General features: G+C 43.9%; 1 protein-coding gene across 3 annotated transcripts in view; it reads right to left on the reverse strand.

Moving 5' to 3' along the window:
• The window catches only part of LOC111076699 (leucyl-cystinyl aminopeptidase), a 227,761-nt gene that overhangs the window by 125,121 nt on the left and 85,580 nt on the right, over window positions 1–17,060 (reverse strand). The window lies entirely within an intron of this gene.

A 17,060-nucleotide genomic window follows, 5' to 3' on the forward strand; every position in this document is an offset into this window, starting at 1 on the left:
ACAGGAGCGTATCCAGCTGCAAAGCGAATAAAATACTCCCAACGGGTCAAAGTATAAGTAAGAGGCGAAATGGATTCCCACAAGGAGAAACACGCTGCCGCCACAGAGGCATTAAATGAGCAGCAAGAAATTGGAGATGAAATTTTGAAGATAATTAGGAACTTCAAAAAAGACTCTCCAGAAAGGACACAGAATATAACGTACTTCCAAACAAAAAAGGCGGCTCTCGAGGATGTATGGAATAGATTTAACGAAATCGACACCAAGATATCAAAGGCATATAAGACCGACCACTACGTTAAATTTCGTGAGGACTTGCGTAAAACACTAAAAACGTACGTTGCGATGTTTACTGAAAGCATGGACACGCTAAATCAGGCATCAAGTGCTCATGTGGGTCAAAATGTCGAACCACAATCGAATGATCGGAGCCAGCAACCAACGGAGGCTTACAGAAAATTGCCTTCACTATGTCGCCGACAAAAGGCCATAGTAGAGTCCATAAAACGCATTCTGAGACAATTCTCAGAGGCGGGAGGACGTACATCAAGTGATTTGATAAAATCACTATGGACTCAAGCACAAGCACATTTTACTTTCCACGAGGAATACGATAACCCAGAGGAAGGAGGATACAACATGGAAGCCTACCTGACCCTGGAAAAAAAGGTTCAAAGTGCATTGGCAAAACCAGCCACATCAAACAATAATGACGTGCAGCTTCCACGCATTAACATTCCCAAGTTTGATGGGGACATACTGAAATGGTCCCAGTTCTATGACCTGTTTTCATGTATGATACATGAAACAAACATGCCCACAGTTCGGAAGATGTGGTATCTGAAAACAACCGTAACTGGAGAGGCAGAAAGATTGATCCGACATATCGATCTAAAGGAAGAAAACTATTTGAGCGCCTGGGAAATTCTGATTGATACATACAACAATCCCAGAGACGTCGCTAGCACGGTACTGAACCGCTTCCTAAATTAGTTGTACGTTACAACTATCGAATCCCTGGCATCACTAAAGGGATTGGGCATCAATATATCACCCTGGGATCAAATATTGATTGCCGTCATCAAAAATAAGCTGGATGTCACTATCAGAGCCTTGTACGAGCAATCATTGGGAAGCTCAAAGGAAATACAGGCCTTGGACACAATGCTTCAGTTCCTAGAACAACGAGTTCGAGTTCTAGGAACAGGCAAAAAGACACAAATGTCAAGGAAAGAGCCAAAAGGCACAACATGTGCAACAGTAAACACTGGAAAATCAAAGACGCCTCTCTGCTCATTCTGCAAGAAGGCAAGCCAGGCAAGCAAGGCAAGTTGGCTCTACGGAAGCGATGAGTTTCGCTCCAAATCACCATCAGAACGACTAAATTGGGTACAAAAGCAGAAATTGTGTGTCAACTGTTTTGAAACAAGCCACAAAACAAATGCATGCCCAGGTCGGACATGTTTCAAGTGCGACAAAAAACACAATACACTGCTGCACTTGGACATACCATCGGGCGTAAGTACAGAACCAAGAGAACCACGGTTGGCGCAGCAAGTAACAATAATTACAACCTGTTAGCTCAGCCAAAGTAGCAGTGGAAGCAAACAATGGACAGAGAGCCAACTTCAGAGCCCTTGCTGGATTCAGGATCACAGATCAACCAGTCTAGCGAATGGCATCAATGTTGTCAGTAATGACCTTAATACTACAACATTACGCATCGAAGGAATTGGAGGTGAGTTAGAACGAGTAAATGTCTAAGACAATCCCTTCACGGCGGATTTAACGCAAAGAATTGAAGCATTCGTACTACCTCAAGATGAAATATGATCAACCAGCGCAGGCACTCGATGAAATGAACTTGAACATACCAAACAATTGCGCGTGGAAGATCCGGATTTATATAAGCCGGGAAAAGTCGACATGATCACCGGAGATGAGCACTATTATTTGCTACTACTCCCAGATCAAAAACAGCCAAATCAGGAGGCCCGTTGCTGCAAAATACAAAATTGGGATGGATTGTGGCAGGAAAAATCAGGTCTGCACACAACTCCGCATCCATTTGTGCTATTGGACTCAACGAGCTACTGGGAAAAATTCTGGACTCCTGGACAACTTAGAGACGGAAAAAAAAACCGCACGCCAATCGAAGCACATTGCGAAGCTCATTTTATAGAGAACTTACAAACAGACATCGGATGGCAGGTTGATAGGCATAAACTTTCCATCTTTCCGAACACTCTTCAGCCCTAGGGGGTTCCTTTGGAACTGTAGATCAAAATATTCCTGGTGTAACGAACCATGGATCCCACTGGTTCGTCACAATAAGATCAACTAGCCAACGCTACTCCCAGGTGAAGCGATCAACACCTTCCAGCAAAAATGCAAACTCAGCAAACGCCAAAAGACAGGAGACCAGCACTTAAGGGGCTTACGCAATAATGCCAACGAAATTCCTTTCCCACGGATCGGTTCGGTAACACCGACCACCTTACCTGGGACATTGGACACTCGGTTGGGCAGGCGAGGGCTTAGGTAACCCTCGATTACCGGGCAGACCCCCCACATGCGGCGAGCCAGGCCAGGTCAGTCCCGACTTTCCTTACCCGGGAATATTGGACACTGACCTGCAGGGCTAATGATTAGGTAACCTTCTGTTACCGATCAGCCCGTATGCAAAACGCGCAGACTATAATTCGGCAATAGATATTTATGTTAGAACCCATTCCCACATCTCTGAAGAATGAAATAATGTTATCTTAAATACCATTCATGGAAGGAAATGGAAGGCCGCCCGATCTATAAAAGGCACTGCCTTGCATGAAAAAAAGGCAGTCCATCAGCCCAAACACAAGACACTGCACTAGGCAGTCCACCAGCCATCGTCGGAGGCAGTCAATCAGCCATCGCAGGAGGGGAGTCAAACCACCATACGCGTCGTCAAGCAATGAAACATAACATAACCGTGTAGAATAATAATACGGAAGAATAAAGAAATCCATTAAAATTAAAAGAACAAAAAAGTTTTGTGATTTTTATTTCAGTTTCTGGCAAAGTTCCTGGTTTTCCCGATAAAGTCCTCGTGCTAATGGAAAAATTCTGAACTTGGACAACTTAGAGACGGAAGAAAAATCACGCCCGCCAATCGAAGCACATTGCGAAGCTCACTTTACTAGAGAACTTACAAACAGCATCGGATGGCAGGTTAGCATTAGAGCTCGGATTTACAACAGACTCTTCAGCCCTGGAGGGCTATATGGAATTCATGAATGAATATGAAGAACTTGGACATATAAAGATGGTCCCAGCAACTCAAGTGCCGGAGAGACACTACTTCATACCACACCACTGTGTACTCAAACCAGAGAGCACCAGCACAAATGTACGGGTCGTTTTTGATGCATCATGTAAGTCAACAAGCGGAAAATCTCTAAACGACATTCTGCATGCCGGACCCACAGTTCAGAGTGAGCTTATGTCCATTCTACTACGTTTTCGTTTACGTATTCACAGCGGACATCGAGAAAATGTACCGACAAGTGTGGATAAATCCCGAGGATCAATTTCATCAGATGATAGTCTGGAGAAACAATCCATCGGAAGATATCAGGTACTATCGCTTAAAAACAGTCACATATGGGACCACATCTGCTCCATTCCTGGCAACGAAATGTCAGGATCATTTGGCAACTCAGAGCCAAAACAGATTACCTATTGGATCTGCTGCATTGAAGAACGATTTCTATGTGGACGACTGTCTCACTGGCGCGGATACCATTCAGGAAGCGATACAAGTTCAACAAGAACTTAATAAAATATTGCTACCAGTCGGCCTTAAACTTCGCAAATGGTGTTCCAACAACGACCAGCTCTTGCAAAGAATCCCTAAAGAGGACGTTGTCAACGAAGTCAAACTAGGTGAAACATTAGAGCAATATAGCGTGAAAACGCTGGGTCTCATTTGGATGCCAAAACAAGACCAACTGCGAGGACGAACCACAAAAAGCCAAGCAACACGCATCACCAAAAGGGTCGTGTGCTCAGAATTGGCCCAAATCTTTGACCCACTGGGTCTCTTTGCCCCAGTGATAGTAAGGCAAAATTATTTATGCAATAGCTGTGGGAGATTAAACTCGATTGGGACGATGAACTGCCATTACAACTCCAAAACGAATGGATAGAGACCGGGAGGACCTACAATCATTAAACTAATGGGTCCCGCCGTATATGATGGAAAAGTGCCAGTCACCCAGGATCTACATACCTTGTAGACGGATCGGAACGAGCATATGGCGCGGCAGTGTACGTACGAGCCACCTACAAAAACAATCAGGTCTCTGTACGACTATTATGCTCAAAGTCTCGAGTAGCACCCACCGCCAAACAATCCCTACCACGTCTAGAACTGTGCGCTGCAGTTTTAGGTGCCGAACTCACCAATCAGTTAGAAGGAATCCCCATATGAATCTTGACTCAGTATCAGGAAGATTCTGGACTGATTCCACCGTTGTACTGTCCTGGATTAACGCATCAGCGTCCACATACCACACCTTCGTGGCAAATCGAATCGCCAAAGGCCAGGCATTGACTAACCAATTACAATGGCGTCATGTTTCATCAGCCAACAACACAGCAGATGACCTTTCAAGAGGAATCCTAGCAAGCAAGCTAAGGGATCATAGTCTATGGCTATACGGACCATTATTCTTGCACGGATCAGGAGATAAATGGACAAAACCACCCTTCATTGAGCCCAGCAATCTCCAGAGAAAGGCTAAGCATGTCAGCTTGCCAATCGCATCTAGCTCTCTCGGAGAAGAGTTATACACATGCAGACATAGCAACTCGTTCAACAAACTACAACGTTTTGTAGCGTACATGTTTCGCTTCTGCTACAAAACTAATAGAGCACCTACAACGACACTTTGCGCAGGAGAACTAAGGCGTCCTCGCACTATGATCCTACGAACGAATCAACAAGTTGAGTTCACAGCGGATTTCAAACAGTTAAAACGCAATAAAACAGTGGATAAAAAGAGTTCGATCATTTCGTTATCTCCATTACTAGGAGATGATGAGCTCATCCGAGTTGGCAGAAGACTCGAAGAAGCTCAAATTCCGTTCAACGCAAAACATCCAATCCTGCTACCGTACAACAATATTGGATTATCAACGACAAGATGATGGCTAGAAGCATCATACATAGCTGTATTAGATGCACCAGAGCCAGACCAAAGCTGATGCACCAGATCATGGGCAATCTTCCAGCAGAAAGAGTCACGCAAGCACGCCCATTCCTTAATGCAGGCGTGGACTACTGTGGACCAATTATGATCCTCCATAAAATCCGAGGAAAACGGCCAGATAAGGCATACATTTCCGTATTCTGCTGCTTCTCCACAAATGCTGTACATCTGGAGTTAGTACGTGACTTAACCACAGATGCATTCTTGGCAGCACTCCGGCGATTCCTTAGCAGACGCGGGAGGTGTCAGACTATTCATTGCGACAACGCAACAAATTTCGTCGGCGCAAATAAAAAGCTAAAGTAATTGAAAGATGCAATATTTAGCGAAAAGGCATATGCTCTGATCACAAATCATTGCAACAAAAAACAAGTGGATTTTAAATTCAATCCTCCTCGGGCCCCATCGTTTGGCGGCCTCTGGGAAGCTGCGGTAAAATCAGCGAAAAGGCTGTTAATTACAACCACAGAAACAGCATCCTTGACGTTTGAGGAGCTGAACACAGTCATAATCGAAATTGAAGCAATTCTCAACTCCCGACCCATAACTCCAATGTCAAATGATCAAACGGATACAAGCGCGCTTAATCCAGCGTATTTCCTGATAGGTGAACCTTTGACCGCAGCATCTGACGTCAACACTGATCGTCAAGAGAAAACTCTGGTTAAGCGCTGGGAATTGGTTTCACGCTTAAAACATGCATTTTGAAACAATGGTCTACGGAATACCTCCACGAATACAAGCTCGGCATAAATGGAACACCACCGCTCCAAACGTGACCGAAGGATTATTAGTTTTGGTGAAGGAAGACAACCTTCCAGTAATGAAGTGGCCAATGGGTCGCATTATCAAAACTTATCCTGGGCAAGACAACCATGTACGAGTGGTTGATGTCAAAACATCGTCCGGTGTATACAAACGCCCCATCAGTCGTCTCGCCCCATTATTCTCAGAGGAGGTAGCAACAAAATGCTCCAAAAATGGTATTGAAGACATTGCGGAAACAGAGGAGCCACCAACACAGCGAAAAAGGTTATCATTACCTACTTTAACATCCACATTGTTAGTGTTACTTCTCATGCTGCCATTAGCATTTTCACAATCAATAAATGTGACGCAATTTGCAAACAAGCCTGGAATATTCTATGAGAAACTTGGAACCTCAAGAATGACCACTTCCGAATGGACCATGATCGTATACTACGACTTGGATCCATATTGGAAGGATATGCAAGTCATGTCAGCCGGAATGTCCGAACTAAGACACATGTGCCCTGAACTAAAAAATGTTCCAGCGTGCAACTCCATATTTCAACACTTTCAACATTTGTACAAAGAACTACAAACGTGGCACACCGAAATCAAACGTCAATTGTCGACTCCACAATGAACGTGATCAGGAAGGATAGTCAGCCATGGACAACCGCCTAAAGGTATTGGAACAACAAGTGGCAACCATCAGCCGAGAAAGAGGAACATATCACGGCGATCATCTAATTCAGTCATACCTAGGGCTCACAGCACAACTAACTCTGCTGACAACGAGTCTTCAACGTATGCAGTCTGACATATCTGATGTATTAATCGGCATTCACCATCGGACAATAAGCCCAACGCTAGTATCTCCTGAGCAATTAAGAGAGCAACTAGACCAAATCCGGGATCACTTGCCAGCTGATCAAATGCTGCCTGTCACAACAGAAAATGTGATACAATTATACAGGCTCATGCGAGCCGAAGGAACACTGAATGCCACACTCGCCATTTTCAAGGTGACACTCCCTTTAGTTTCAATAGATCAGCTCGAAGTTTTCAGTATCATGCCGATTCCGGTCTGGGACTCAACAAGTTGGAGCTTGTTCAATCTCAAAATGACCATAATCACTGTGAACACTCACCGAGATCAATCCATGGGATTTACTCCAGAAGAATTTCGACGCTGCTTTAAGCTACTTAACGCAGAATACATCTGCTTTGATCATCAAACAGTCTTCAATGTCGACAATCGCTGTGAGTTTCAGTTGTTTAACAATAAAACAGCACCGTTATGTGAAGTGACCCACACGAAGGCGGACATGGTGTGGTCCAAAACTCAGCAAGCAAATAAATGGATTTTTGCAACACACTCTACAATGAGACTTCAGGCAGATTGCAACGGGTCTCCGTCAACCATACAACTGGAAGGAACTGGCTTACTCTCACTATCATTTGGATGCACTGTTCGCAATACAGAAATAAGCATCAGTACCCTCAGCACAACAATCAGTGAAATCAAATCAACCTACACTCGATTTGGGGTCATACGCTTACCAACGACACCCCCTTCGCCAGCAACTGTACAATTGGAGAACCAGACATCAGACTATCTTCACGAATTGGAAGATTTACGCCTGCAATTAGTGGCAATCAATCAACAAAGGCTGCCACACCATCTCAACACAGTGCAGCATCATCAAATCGCTACTTATGCTGCCCTAGCAATATCAATGCTATTGATTATTGCGTTCATTCTCCGGAAGAAGTATCAATCATGGAACCCAAGGCCGTCAACAATCAACCAAGCAGAGCCACGCGGATCATCACCCCCGATCCCCATTCCACGCCGCTTTTCAGTCGACTTGGGCGATGGTTGAACACCAGTTCAACGGCTGGGAGAATGTTCAGTCGCATATTTATGCATTAATTAATATTACATAATATACACTTTTCGAATAAGTCAGGTCGACCCATGTAACGGGAGACATAATAACAAACGACAAAGCATTGTAGCTGAGTCAACAATAACCGCTTCTACAGCAATTTCTGCCAACGATCCGATCGCTCTTCAGAGGGCAAAAACACTGGTGCAATTGCTGACTATCAAAATTGCCCAATAACACAATATCATATTAAATCAAAATTAATTCAATATTAATTCCAATTCCCTTTTACCATATTCTTACCAGACTCAGCACTTTCTGTACCTTTTGTTACCTATAAATAGAATTTAAGTTTGTTGAATAAAATCAGTATCAGAAACAGTACCCATCACTGCCTGTTCACTCATTCTCTACAACTGCAATCAACAGAGGCTTCAGACCCTCATTTGCTCGACTTAGGAAACCCTCTCCGCAGTCCAACTGGTTCAAGTTCTAGTTGCGGCGACAAATTTGTAAACGGTTTATGTACCGTATGCATACAAAATCAGACACACACAGAAACACACATTAACATTTGGTGACCCCGACGCAGGAAAACCTTCAGATCACACTGAAGAAGTCACCAGGACTTTTCAACACAAACTGGCAGCAAGCCACATACTTACGGTAGAATCTCCTACCAATAAGTAGAACAAGTTGGCAGATCTGTCACTTTCAGATCATCAGCCAACAAGATCAACGATTAATAATATCAAGATCACAAGTGTGTTTCACCAGCAAAAAACCTCCATCCAGTACGTCGTCTGTACTTTTACTTTGACCAACATCGGTTGCGAATAGGAGCGTATCCAGCTGCAAAGCGAATAAAATACTCCCAACGGGTCAAAGTATAAGTAAGAGGCGAAATGGATTCCCACAAGGAGGAACACGCTGCCGCCACAGAGGCATTAAATGAGCAGCAAGAAATTGGAGATGAAATTTCGAAGATAATTAGGAACTTCAAAAAGACTCTCCAGAAAGGAAGCAAAATATATCGTACTTCCAATCAAAAAAGGCGGCTCTCGAGGATGCATGGAATAGATTTAACGAAATCGACACCAAGATATCAAAGGCATATAAAACCGACCATAACGTTAAGTTTCGTGAGGACTTACGTAAAACACTAAAAAAGTGCGTTTTGATGTTTACTGAAAGCATGGACAAGCTAAATCAGATATCAAGTGCTCATGTTGGTCAAAATGTCGAACCACAATCGAATGATCGGAGCCAGCAAACAACGGAGGCTTACAGCAAATTGCCTTCACTATGTCGCCGACAAAAGGCCATAGTAGAGTCCATAAAACTCATTCTGAGACAATTCTCAGAGGCGGGAGGACGTACATCAAGTGATTTGATAAAATCACTATGGACTCAAGCACAAGAAGTCCATTTTACTATCCACGAGGAATATGATAACCCAGAAGAAGGAGGATACAACATGGAAGCCTACCTGACCCTGAAAAAAGAGGTACAAAGAGCATGGGCAAAACCAGCCACATCAAACAACAGTTCTATGACCTGTTTTCATGTATGATATGAAACAAACATGCCCACAGTTCGGAAGATGTGGTATCTAAAAACAACCGTAACTGGAGAGGCATAAAGATTGATCCGACATATCGATCTAAACGAAGAAAATTATTTGAGCGCCTGGGAAATTCTGATTGATACATACAACAATCCCAGAGACGTCGCTAGCACGGTATTGAACCGCTTCCTAAATTATAACACAGTTAAGGACGACTTCAAGTCATTAAAAGAGTTGTACGTTACAACTATCGAATCCATGGCATCACTAAAGGGATTGGGCATCAATATATCAACCTGGGATCCAATATTGATTGCCGTCATCAAAAATAAGCTGGATGTCACTAACAGAGCTTTTTACGAGCAATCATTGGGAAGCTCAAAGGAAATACAGGCCTTGGACACAATGCTTCAGTTCCTAGAACAAAGAGTTCGAGTTCTAGGAACAGGCAAAAAGACACAAATGTCAAGGAAAGAGCCAAAAGGCACAACATGTGCAACAGTAAACACTGGAAAATCGAAGACGCCTCTTTGCTCATTCTGCAAGAAGGCAAGCCATTGGCTCTACGGATGCGATGAGTTTCGCTCCAAATCACCATCAGAACAACTAAATTGGGTACAAAAGCAGAAATTGTGTGTCAACTGTCTTAAAACAAGCCACAAAACAAATGCACGCCCAGGTCGGACATGTTTCAAGTGCGACAAAAAACACAATACACTGCTGCACTTGGACATACCATCGGGCGTAAGTACAGAACCAAGACGGAACCAAGACTTGCAGACGGATGTCATTTACACTGATTTTAGTAAAGCATTCGATTCTGTAAACCATTCCCTTTTAGCACAAAAACTTGACCTTTTAGGGTTTCCGCCTAATCTATTGAGATGGGTTTCTAGCTACCTTCGTTCTAGGTCTCAAAGAGTCCTCTTCAAAAACTCCTTCTCTTCACCTGTTAAGGTTACTTCTGGAGTACCACAGGGCAGCCATCTAGGCCCCCTACTATTAACACTCTTTATTAATGATCTGCCTTCAGTATTAACAAACTCTCGAGTACTCATGTATGCGGATGATGTTAAACTTTGTGTCCAGTATAAGGACATTTCATTTCACTCTCGCTTGCAATCCGATCTCAATAACTTTCAGTCATGGTGTTGTGCAAATATGTTACACCTAAATGCCTCGAAATGCTCCTTTGGCTCCTTATGGCCTCTGCGGTGGTTCTTTTGAGAGAATTACCTTGGTTGATGATCTTGGTGTTAAATTAGACCCAAAGTTAAAGTTTTCTGAACACATTTCTACCATGGTAAATAAGGCCATGGGTGTGCTTGGGTTTATAAAGAGGTGGTCAAAGGACCCCTATATAACGAAGACTCTCTACATCTCGCTTGTTCGTCCGATTTTAGAGTACGGCTCTTGTGTATGGTGCCCCCAGTACAATGTACACCAGGACCGTATAGAATCAGTCCAGAAAAACTTTTTACTTTTTGCTCTGCGTGGCCTTAACTGGGATGCAGGTGTGCAGGACTGCCATCTTATCCTCGTAGATTGCTTTTACTAAACCTTCCAACCTTAGTTAGTCGTAGAAAAATGCTTGGGGTGATTTTTATGCACAACCTGATCAAGGGTGACGTAGAAAGCCCTGACTTGTTGAGCCGCATAAACTTTACGATTCCTGTTAGATCTACTAGAAACTTTATTCCTTTGTTCCTTCCGCTTTGTAGATCAAATTATTCCTTGCACGAACCATTTAGGGTACTTTGCTCGGACTTCAATTCCCTCTACCACATAATATCAACTACTAATTCCCTTCCTCTTCTTAAATCACTAATACTAAAATACCTTTCCCGTAATTAGTTATATTTCTTAGCTATCTTTGCATGTTTAGCTCTTTGAGTTGTGTTTAGCTCTAATTTTACTCGAATTTTAGTCTAACACCTATCTTTCCTGCATGCTCGCGATCGGTTCGGTAACACGCTTCGCGCGTCATGCGGCAGCGCCCCTCGGTCGGTTGGGCGGGAGGAGGGCTGCGTTTCTGCCTGGGTTCCGCGCGTAACAGGCTTCGGCTTGGTGTCGCATGGGCCACTTGATGGTGCAGTCATTGCATATCAACGTCCAGACAAAAAGAGCACCGACCGTTGGCGCAGCAAGTAACAATAATTACAACCTGTTAGCTACAGCAAAAGTAGCAGTAGAAGCAAAAAATGGACAGAAACCCAATTTCAGAGCCTTGCTGGATTCAGGATCACAGATCAACCTGATCTCTGAACGAATGGCATCAATGTTGTCAGTAAAACTTAATGATACAACATTACGCATCGAAGGAATTGGAGGTCAGTCCAAGACCAGCAGAGCACGAGTAAATGTGCTAATAAAATCCCTTCACGGCGGATTTACGCAAAGAATTTAAGCATTCGTACTACCTCAGATAATTGCTGATCAACCAGCGCAGGCACTCGATGAAATGAACTTGAACATACCAAACAATTGCCCTTTGGCAGATCCGGATTTCTATAAACCGGGAAAAGTCGACATGCTCATCGGAGCAGAGCACTATTATTCGCTACTACTCCCAGATCAAAACAGCCAAATTCAGGAGGCCCGTTGCTGCAAAATATAAAATTGGGATGGATTGTGGCAGGAAAAATCAGGTCTGCAAACAACTCCGCATCCATTTGTGCAATTGGACTCAACGAGCTAATGGAAAAATTCTGGACTCTGGACAACTTAGAGACGGAAGAAAAATCACGCACGCCAATCGAAGCACATTGCGAAGCTCACTTTATAGAGAACTTACAAACAGCATCGGATGGCAGGTTGATAGTAAAACTCCCATTTTACGAAAACTCTTCAGCCCTGGGGGGTCTTTGGAAACTTCACCAGACACCTGGAAAGGCACCTGGACACATGAAGATGGTCCCAGCAACTCAAGTGCCGGAGAGACACTACTTCATACCACACCACTGTGTACTCAAACCTGAGAGCACCAGCACAAAGTTACGGGTCGTGTTTGATGCATCATGTAAATCAACAAGCGGAAAGTCTCTAAAGGACATTCTGCATGCCGGACCCACAGTTCAGAGTGAACTTATGTCCATTCTACTACGTTTTCGTATACATAAGTAGGTATTCACAGCGTACATCGAGAAAATGTACCGACAAGTGTGGATAAATCCCGAGGATCAATTTCATCAGATGATAGTCTGGAGAAACAATCCATCTGAAGATATCAGGTACTATCGCTTAAAAACAGTCACATATGGAACCACATCTGCTCCATTCCTGGCAACGAAATGTCTGGATCATTTGGCAACTCGGAGCCAAAACAGATTACCTATTGGATCTGCAGCATTGAAGAACGATTTCTATGTGGACGACTGTCTGACTGGCGCGGATGCCATTCAGGAAGCGATACAAGTTCAACAAGAACTTAATAAAATATTGCTACCATTAGGCCTTAAACTTCGCAAATGGTGCTCCAACAACGACCAGCTCTTGCAAAGAATCCCTAAAGAGGACGTTGTCAACGAAGTCAAACTAGGTGAAACATTAGAGCAATATAGCGTGAAAACGCTGGGTCTCATTTGGATGCCAAAACAAGACCAACTGCGAGGACGAACCACAAAAAGCCAAGCAACACGCATCACCAAAAGGGTCGTGTGCTCAGAATTGGCCCAAATCTTTGACCCACTGGGTCTCTTTGCCCCAGTGATAGTAAGGCAAAATTATTTATGCAATAGCTGTGGGAGATTAAACTCGATTGGGACGATGAACTGCCATTACAACTCCAAAACGAATGGATAGAGTACCGGGAGGACCTACAATCATTAAACTCAATGGAGATTCCCCGGCACGTATATGATGGAAAAGTGCCAGTCACCCAGGATCTACATACCTTTGTAGACGGATCGGAACGAGCATATGGCGCGGCAGTGTACGTACGAGCCACCTACAAAAACAATCAGGTCTCTGTACGACTATTATGCTCAAAGTCTCGAGTAGCACCCACCGCCAAACAATCCCTACCACGTCTAGAACTGTGCGCTGCAGTTTTAGGTGCCGAACTCACCAATCGAGTTAGAAGGAATCCCCATATGAATCTTGACTCAGTATCAGGAAGATTCTGGACTGATTCCACCGTTGTACTGTCCTGGATTAACGCATCAGCGTCCACATACCACACCTTCGTGGCAAATCGAATCGCCAAAGGCCAGGCATTGACTAACCAATTACAATGGCGTCATGTTTCATCAGCCAACAACACAGCAGATGACCTTTCAAGAGGAATCCTAGCAAGCAAGCTAAGGGATCATAGTCTATGGCTATACGGACCATTATTCTTGCACGGATCAGGAGATAAATGGACAAAACCACCCTTCATTGAGCCCAGCAATCTCCAGAGAAAGGCTAAGCATGTCAGCTTGCCAATCGCATCTAGCTCTCTCGGAGAAGAGTTATACACATGCAGACATAGCAACTCGTTCAACAAACTACAACGTTTTGTAGCGTACATGTTTCGCTTCTGCTACAAAACTAATAGAGCACCTACAACGACACTTTGCGCAGGAGAACTAAGGCGTCTTCGCACTATGATCCTACGAACGAATCAACAAGTTGAGTTCACAGCGGATTTCAAACAGTTAAAACGCAATAAAACAGTGGATAAAAAGAGTTCGATCATTTCGTTATCTCCATTACTAGGAGATGATGAGCTCATCCGAGTTGGCGGAAGACTCGAAGAAGCTCAAATTCCGTTCAACGCAAAACATCCAATCCTGCTACCGTACAACAATATTGGATTATCAACGACAAGATGATGGCTAGAAGCATCATAGATGCACCAGAGCCAGACCAAAGCTGATGCACCAGATCATGGGCAATCTTCCAGCACAAAGAGTCACGCAAGCACGCCCATTCCTTAATGCAGGCGTTGACTACTGTGGACCAATTATGATCCTCCATAAAATCCGAGGAAAACGGCCAGATAAGGCATACATTGCCGTATTCTGCTGCTTCTCCACAAAGGCTGTACATCTGGAGTTAGTAAGTGACTTAACCACAGATGCATTCTTGGCAGCACTCCGGCGATTCCTTAGCAGACGCGGGAGGTGTCAGACTATTCATTGCGACAACGCAACAAATTTCGTCGGCGCAAATAAAAAGCTAAAGTAATTGAAAGATGCAATATTTAGCGAAAAGGCATATGCTCTGATCACAAATCATTGCAACAAAAAACAAGTTGATTTTAAATTCAATCCTCCTCGGGCCCCATCGTTTGGCGGCCTCTGGGAAGCTGCGGTAAAATCAGCGAAAAGGCTGTTAATTACAACCACAGAAACAGCATCCTTGACGTTTGAGGAGCTGAACACAGTCATAATCGAAATTGAAGCAATTCTCAACTCCCGACCCATAACGCCAATGTCAAATAATCAAACGGATACAAGTGCGCTTACTCCAGGGTATTTCCTGATCGGTGAACCTTTGACCGCAGCACCTGACGTCAACATTCTGGTTAAGCGCTGGGAATTGGTTTCACGTTTAAAACATGCATTTTGGAAACAATGGTCTACGGAATACCTCCACGAATACAAGCTCGGCATAAATGGAACACCACCGCTCCAAACGTGACCGAAGGATTATTAGTTTTGGTGAAGGAAGACAACCTTCCAGTAATGAAGTGGACAATGGGTCGCATTATCAAAACTTATCCTGGGCAAGACAACCATGTACGAGTGGTTGATGTCAAAACATCGTCCGGTGTATACAAACGCCCCATCAGTCGTCTCGCCCCATTATTCTCAGAGGAGGTAGCAACAAAACGCTCCAAAAATGGTATTGAAGACATTGCGGAAACAGAGGAGCCACCAACACAGCGAAAAAGGTTATCTTTACCTACTTTAACATCCACATTGTAAGTGTTACTTCTCATGCTGCCATTAGCATTTTCACAATCAATAAATGTGACGCAATTTGCAAACAAGCCTGGAATATTCTATGAGAAACTTGGAACCTCAAGAAAGACCACTTCCGAATCGACCATGATTGTATACTACGACTTGGATCCATATTGGAAGAATATGCAAGTCATGTCAGCCGGAATGTCCGAACTAAGACACATGTGCCCTGAACTAAAAAATGTTCCAGCGTGCAACTCCATATATGCTTTCACACTTTATGCTAACAAGGCCTCCGACAACGCAGATCACCGCTGGATATAGTAGGAAACGTGGCACACCGCTGGTACTTGCTCTATGCTGAGAAATGGCCAAATCGAAAAGGTACAAACCAACGAAGACTTTCTCTACATCTACTACGAAATCAAACTTCAATTGTCGACTCCACAATGAACGTGATCAGGAAGGATAAGTCAGCCATGGACAACCGCCTAAAGGTATTGGAACAACAAGTGGCAACCATCAGCCGAGAAAGAGGAACATATCACGGCGATCATCTAATTCAGTCATACTTAGGGCTCACAGCACAACTAACTCTGCTGACAACGAGTCTTCAACGTATGAAGTCTGACATATCTGATGTATTAATCGGCATTCACCATCGGACAATAAGCAATAAGCCAACGCTAGTATCTCCTGAGCAATTAAGCAACTAGACCAATTCCGGGATCACTTGCCAGCTGATCAAATGCTGCCTGTCACAACACAAAATGTGATACAATTATACAGGCTCATGCGAGCCGAAGGAACACTGACTGCCACACACGTCATTTTCAAGGTGACACTACCGTTAGTTTTAACAGTTCAGCTCGAAGTTTTCAGTATCATGCCGATTCCGGTCTGGGACTCAACAAGTTGGAGCTTGTTCAATCTCAAAACGAACATAATCACTGTAAACACTCACCGAGATCAATTCATGGGATTTACTCCAGAAGAATTTCGACGCTGCTTTAAACTACTCAACGCAGAATACATCTGCTTTGATCATCAAACAGTCTTCAATGTCGACAATCGCTGTGAGTTTCAGTTGTTTAACAATAAAACAGCACCTATATGTGAAGTGACCCACACGAAGGCGGACAGGATGTGGTACAAAACTCAGCAAGCAAATAAATGGATTTTTGCAACACACTCTACAATGAGACTTCAGGCAGTTTGCAACGGGTCTCCGTCAACCATACAACTGGAAGGAACTGGCTTACTCTCACTATCACCTGGATGCACTGCTCGCAATACAGAAATAAGCATCCGTACCTTCAGCACAACAATCAGTGAAATTAAATCAACCTACACTCGATTTGGGGACATACGCTTACCAACGACACCCCCTTCGCCAGCAAACTGTACAATTGGAGAACCAGACATCAGACTATCTTCAAGAATTGGAAGATTTACGCCTGCAATTAGTGGCAATCAATCAACAAAGGCTGCCACACCATCTCAACACAGTGCAGCATCATCAAATCGCTACTTATGCTGCCCTAGCAATATCAATGCTACTGATTATTGCGTTCATTCTCCGAAAGAAGTGTCAATCATGGAACCCAAGGCCGTCAGCAATCAACCAAGCAGAGCCACGCGGATCATCACCCCCGATCCCCATTCCACGCCGCTTTTCAGTCGACTTGGGCGATGGTTGAACACCAGTTCA

The sequence above is a fragment of the Drosophila obscura genome, unplaced genomic scaffold (genome assembly GCF_018151105.1).
Source record: "Drosophila obscura isolate BZ-5 IFL unplaced genomic scaffold, ASM1815110v1 contig_198, whole genome shotgun sequence".
Lineage (NCBI taxonomy): Eukaryota > Metazoa > Arthropoda > Insecta > Diptera > Drosophilidae > Drosophila > Drosophila obscura.